We start from the raw sequence: 6,942 nt of genomic DNA on the forward strand, positions 1-6,942 counted from the left end.
CTTCCCCTCAGAACTCCCCTTTCAGGCCTCCTTCCAGTCCCCACAAAAAAGGAGTGACTTGGACTGTGATTGCCCTTCTAGACGGGAAAACTGAAGCGATACTTCACGGACCTGGAGGCCTTGGCCATGGTCACTGCTGCCTTCTGCCATGACATTGACCACAGAGGCACCAACAACCTCTACCAGATGAAGTGAGTCACCCCCCTCCCTTTCCCCAACCCTCGGGATTCACTACTCAGCTCTGCGTGGCTCCCAGACAGACTCGCTGGCTGAGGGGGAGGTCTCGCTGCCCACAAATTCCCACTTGCTTCTGCCCTTGGGATCTGGGTCCACTCCTGTGGTAGACAGAATAATGACTTCCCAAAGATAACCACATTCCATACCCCAGAGTCTGAGAATATGTTGCCTTACATTGAAAAAGGAGTTGGGGCTGACACAGTGGCTCATGCCAGTAACCTCAGCACTTTAGGAGGCTGAGGCAGGAGGATCATTTGAGGCCAGGTGTTTGAGACTAGCCTGGGCAACATAGTGAGACCCTGTCTATACAAAAAATTTAAAAAATAGCCAGACATGCTGGTATGTGCCTACAGTCCTAGCTACTCGGGAGGCTGAGGCAAGAGCATCACTTGAGCCCAGGAGTTTGAGGTTGCTGTGAGCTACAATGACGCAACAGAGCAAGACCCTGTCTCAAAACAAAAACAAAAACAAAACAAACAAACAAAAGGGACTTTGCAGACCTGAGAGACATGATTGTTAAGGATCTTGATACAGGGATTATCTGGATGGGCCCCATGTAGGAGGAAGGGTCCTTATCAGAAGGAGGCAAGAGGTCAGAGGAGAGAAGACGCTGCCCTACTGGCTTTGAGGATGCAGGAAAGGACTGCAAGCAAGGAACACAGGTGGCCTCCAGATGCTAGAAAAAGCAAGAAAACAGATTCTGCCCTAGAGCCTGCAGAAGGAAAGCAGCCCTGTGGACCCATTTTAGACCTCTGAACTCCAGAGCAATAAGAAAATAAGTTTTTATTGTTTAAAGCCATTAAATTTGTGGCAGTTTGTTACAGCAGCAACGGGAAACTAATGCATTAAACTCTTTCATCCTCCTCCTTCCCTGTCCTACCTGCTGAGCTAATTGGAGCCCAGATACAATCCTCATGACACCCTGTGGGCTGGGCAGAGCAGGGACTAGTGCCATCCCCATATAACAGATGAGGAAACAGACTGTGCCCAGAGCCGAGACATTAGAAAGCACTACAATTTGTGCTTCTCTGAGTCTTCTCAGAGAAGACTTTTCCATGTTGCTCTGAGGCTAGAGACTGTGTTTACATTTCATATTGTGGGAATCTAAGTCCTGGACATGGTGCTTGGCACATAATAAGTGCCCAACAAATATTTATTGAATAAAGAAATGAGTGAACACATTGCTTATGGGAATTCAATGACTTCCCCCAGGACTCAGGTATAGAGGATCAGGGGATCGATGGTCTCCAAAGTGCCAATGTCCCTAAAATTGCACGTGGCATTGTGTGTGTTTGTGCCTTTTTCTGGGGATAAGGGTCTACACTGTCCAGCAGATTCTCTAGGGAGTCTGAGACTCAAAAGTGGCTCAGAATTGCTTGTGCAGAAAGCTAAAGCCTGTGAGCCAGCAACCATGATGTTCAGTCCTAATTTTCTGTTACCCATTCCATACTGATTTGTTCTCTCCCTCACTCTCTCCCTCCCTCATTCAGATCTCAGAACCCGCTAGCCAAGCTCCATGGTTCCTCCATCTTGGAAAGACACCACTTGGAGTTCGGCAAAACGCTGCTCAGAGAAGAGGTAGGACAAGGGCCCTCTGCACTGGCGTTGGGGCCCAGACCGGAGACCCCATCTCACAGGTAGCCTGAGTGTGCCCAGGCAGCATTTGTTCCATTGGCCTGGCTGCCCCTACCACCATCTGGGTGGCCACTGGTCATTAAGTGACTACCGCCACCATCCCTTCTCCCATCTCTCTTCTGTTTTTTTCTTTAGAACCTGAATATCTTTCAAAACCTCAATCGCCGACAACATGAGCATGCCATCCACATGATGGACATCGCGATCATTGCCACCGACCTCGCCTTGTATTTCAAGTTGGTATTTCTTCATTTTAATCCTAATAATCATTTGACAATGATTATAATAATAACGAACAGCAGAGTTCCAATTGATTTCGTATTTACTATGTGCCAGGCACAACACTTGTGCCATGGACACACTGACTCCCTATAACCCTGTGAGTTAAATATTATTACCCCACTGTACAGATGGGAAAACTGATATTCAGGGGAAAAGATTTGCTAAGATCAGAAAACAAATCAGTGGCAGAGTCAGGGTTAGAATATAGGTCTTCACTGTCAGGCCTTGGTTTTTTTTAACTTTGTTTTGTGAATTACGTTGATTCAATAAGCCTCCATCTGAATCAGCCAGCGTTAGAAGCCCAGGGCTTGCCTCATTCTCAGACTTGCTCCCTTAGCTGGTCTGAGTGCAGTGGTGTTTAAAACTAATTCATCACAACCAGTCACAGATTTCCTTGTTCCTTCTCCACTCCTACTGCTTTACTTGACTAGCCTTAAAAAAAAGAATAAGCATTGCTCTCTGTAACGAACTGGTGTGTTTTGTAGGAAGAGGACAATGTTCCAAAAGATCGTGGATCAGTCTAAGACGTACGAGAGTGAACAGGAGTGGACGCAGTACATGATGCTGGAGCAGACACGGAAGGAAATCGTTATGTGAGTTGAGACAGGGATTAAACCCTGATCCACTTACGCCAGGGGTCAGGAGGTGAGACGCTACACTGACAGCTCTTGCTGACCCCGACAAGCCCCGGGATCTTGCCAATTTGGAGGTCTCCAACATATGAAAAACTGAAGTTATACCAAAACTAAATTCTACAAGTTACGACATGTTCAATCTTTATTTTAGCACTGGAAATATAAAACACTATATTATTGTTTTATTTCTCTGCACACAAAAAATATATTATTTGAAGTATTTCAATCATAAAATAGAACTTTCAAGTTTTTTGGGTTTTTTTTGTAGAGACAGAGTCTTGCTATGTTGCCCAGGCTGGTCTTGAATTCCTGGGCTCAAGCGATCCTCCTGCTTCAGCCTCCTCAGTAGCTGGGACTACAGGCTCCTGCCACCACGCCCCGATAATTATTTCTATTTTTTTGGTAGCGACGGAATCTCACCCTTGCTCAGGCTGGTCTTGAACTCCTGACCCCAAACAATCCTCCCACCATGGCCTCCCAGAGTGCTAGGATTACAGGCATGAGCCACCGCACCCAGCCCAAAAAGTGGATTTTATACCAGTGGAGAAAGGTGTAAATTCATGAATGCGTTGGGACAACGGGATGGCCACAAAGATTCATATCTCACTCCTTACAACAAAATAAATTCTACATGAATCAAAACTTTTAAAATAATGAGGGGGCTGGACTTGGTGGCTCACACCTGTATTCCTAGAACTTTGGGAGGCAGAGGCAGAGGATTGCTTGAGGCCAGGAGATCGAGACCAGCCTGAGCAAGAAGTAAGAAATATAACACCGGAAAAATATATTAAAATTAATAGTGTTTTAATTTACCTAACCCATTCTGAGTATCTTGGGTTGGCCAAAGTGCTCCTGAGAAAGTGTCAGAGATGTGATTAATAGTCGTAGAAATCTTGGCTAAATCTCTATGGCATGTTTCCCAGAAAGTGAGGAAGTGAATGATTCTAATGTTTGCTTTCAACAAAATTGAAGGATCATCTATTATAATTGAATCATCAGCTGATAGATAACGCAGAAAAATGATTACAGTATTTTTTTCTTTTCTTTTTTTTAATTCTTTCTCTCTCTCTCTTTTCCCCCCTTTACACGGTATGATTTTTAACAGTTAACTTGGGAGAATGCAAAGAATTGAGTGACAGTGTTGTAATAAAACTATTTGCATTGCCAGGGTTTCTAACTACTTGAATTTACAAAAATGAAAAATGGGCATAAAAGAGATGCTGGATCCTATGTGTCTAGCAATAAGAAATATTCAATTCATTCATTAACTGGTTTTTAAAAAATAATCCCAGCTCATCTCATTAAGAGACGAATTTCCAAAAAGTTACCTTGAGTGTTTAATAATTGTTTATAAAAATAGGTAATGTATTTTATGGTTTGGTTAGTTGTGTAATAACAACTTAATCCAAAAGAAAATTTTCAACATTTAGTGGCTTATGGTCAAAGAAATTTTTTTTTTTTTTTGAGAGATGGTGTCCCTCTGTTCCCTGCGCTACAGTGCAGTGGTGTCCTCATAGCTCACTGCAACCTCCAAGGCCTGGGCTCAGGCGATCCTCTCACCTGAGACTCCTGAGTAGCTGGGACTACAGATGCTCCATCATGCCTGGCTAATTTTAAAATTTTTTGTAGAAACAGGGTCTTGCTATGTGGCTCAGGCTGGTCTCGAACTCCTGGCCTCAAGTGATCCTCCTGCCTCGGCCCCACAAAATGCTGGGATTACAGATATGAGCCACCACACTTGGCCTATAATTTCAATTAATGGATATATTTAGTTGCAGGAAATTATGAAAGTATGATCAGTGAAAGACTTTCTATCATATATACAGTATATACACACACACATATAATACACAGACACACATATGTACATATATACCCACATACACACACATATAATATTAGGATAAAATTCTATGGGGGGAGCCAAGTGGAAATATAAGTTTATAGAGAAAAGGAGAGATGTAAAATTCCAGATTCTTAAAGAAAAGATGGTTTCGTGTGTTTTTACCATGGATGATTGGCTGATGGTAGGCATCAAATTGCTATGCTATTTAGATTCCTTTGTATTTAAAGAATGATGTAACAATTTTATTTAAAAAGTCAATATTTATAATGTGCTATAAATTAGATCTTTTGCAAACATTAATTTATGATGAAATAGTTTAACATGTCAGCTTAAAAATATGCAAGGTAGTCCCAGCTACTGGGGGAGGCTGAGGTGGGAGGATCACTTGAGCCCAGGAGTTTGAGACCAGCCTGAACAACAAAGATGAGGGAGACCTCATCTCTAAAAAAATTCTAAAAATTAAAATGAAAACAATGTGCAAGAACATAAGCACTTTTCAAAATTCTTTAGGTAGTCACCCAGTGAAAAATGTTTGAAACCCTGTAAAGCAAGCTTTCTCCTTTAACTCTGTTGACATTTGAGGCTGGTAACTTTGTTGTGGGGGGCTGTCCTGAGCATTGTACAGTATTTAAAAGCATCCCCGGTCTCTACCTACCGGATGCCAGTAGCAGCCCCTCCTCTCCAGTTATGACAATCAAAGATGTCTGCAGACATTGCCAAATGTGCCCTGAGGGCAATGATCACTCCTGGCTAAATGCTATAAAGCCACCTTGGGATCCATGGATTAGGTGATTAGGCGATTAATGAGAACTTCTTCACACCTGAGTGTAGCTGTTACATACTTGGCGCTTTGGTACCAGACAGCCTGAGATCAAGTCCTGGCTCTCTGATTTCTTGGTGGTGTGACCTGGAGCAAGTTACTTCCCCCTCCATGCCTCAGTTTCCTCATCTGCTCAACGAGAATAATGGTAGCACCTACCCGGGGCTGAGCTGGGCTACGCCGAATGCTGCGCAGTGTTGCTCATAGTGGGTAGCGGTGTTAGGTGCTTCCTGTGCTAAAACAAAACATGTATTTGGTCTTTATCCCCAGTTCCTGACAGAGATCCTAAAACACCCGGAATTTCCTGAGTGATTAGAGTGTCTTTTGTTCTAATCTAATGACTCTTGGCAGGACACTAGACAGCTTCAGGATGGGGGGCTGGTCACCAGAAAGACCAAGGCTTGGGAACTTTCAGCCCCACCCCAACCTCCAGGGAGGAGCGGGAGGTCTGGAGACTGAGCTAGCTGATCACTAGAGGCTAATGATTTAATCAGCCATGCCTACTTGATAAAACCTCGACAAAAGTCTCTAAACAGCAGGGTTCAGAGAGCTTCTGGACTGGTAACAAATCAAGGCGCTGGGAGTGTGGCGTGTCCGAAGAGGGCACACCCACCCGACCCCTGCAGGCACCCACCCCCCATGCTTCTTCTATGCATCTCTTCCATTTGGCTGTTTCTGAGTTGTAGCCTCAGTAATAAACCGGTAAATGCAAGTGAAGTGTTTCCCTGAGTTTTGTGAGCTGACCTAGCAAATGACTGAACCGAAAGTGGGGGCACCCCTGACTTTGTAGCCAAGTCAGACAGAAGTATAAATAACCCGGGGACCCGATACTTGTGGCTGGTCTCTGAAGCGAGGCAGTCTTGTGGGACCGAACCTTTAAACCTGTGGGGTCTGATGCTAAATCTGGGTATTCAGTGTTAGAGTCTAAATGAATTGGTGTCAGAAGTGGTTGTGGTAAGGAAAAACTCATACTCCTTTCCTGCGCTTTGATTATCTTGGAGGGCTTGTTTATGTCCGTGGGCTTCCTGTGGTCTGAGTTAACCCCTTGACATGTCCAAAGTCAACTGGATTTTGCTAGAATCCTGCGTAGCTGTTTCTTGTGTCGTGCTACTTCAGTATGTTTACTGTAGAGCCGAGATGTTAACAGTAACTCTGGAGTGAGGGTGTGACTTCCCATCTTCCATCAAAGCCTTGACATCTCTGCTTAATTCCGGATTTCATTCTTGACAGTCTGAACAAACCAAGAGTTGGAAGGGCGTAGAGATCCTCCAGCGCCAGGGTGTGTGGCCCACCGCCTGTTTTTGTATCGCTCGTGAACTAAGATCAGCTACTACAGTTTTAAATGGTTGGGAAAAAATCAAAAGAAAAAGAAGATTTCATGACAAATGAAAATTATAAGAAATTCAAATTTCACTGTCCACCAAGAAAATCTTATTCTTTTACAGAGGGCCACATTCTGACTTTTGTGGGCCCTAGGTACTTTTGCC

General features: G+C 43.9%; 1 protein-coding gene across 2 annotated transcripts in view; it reads left to right on the plus strand.

Annotated features, from left to right (window-relative positions):
- The window catches only part of PDE6A (phosphodiesterase 6A, cGMP-specific, rod, alpha), a 69,979-nt gene that overhangs the window by 52,825 nt on the left and 10,212 nt on the right, over positions 1-6,942 (plus strand). The window lies entirely within an intron of this gene.

This window comes from Propithecus coquereli, unplaced genomic scaffold, assembly GCF_000956105.1.
Source record: "Propithecus coquereli isolate 6110/MARCELLA unplaced genomic scaffold, Pcoq_1.0 Scaffold58, whole genome shotgun sequence".
Lineage (NCBI taxonomy): Eukaryota > Metazoa > Chordata > Mammalia > Primates > Indriidae > Propithecus > Propithecus coquereli.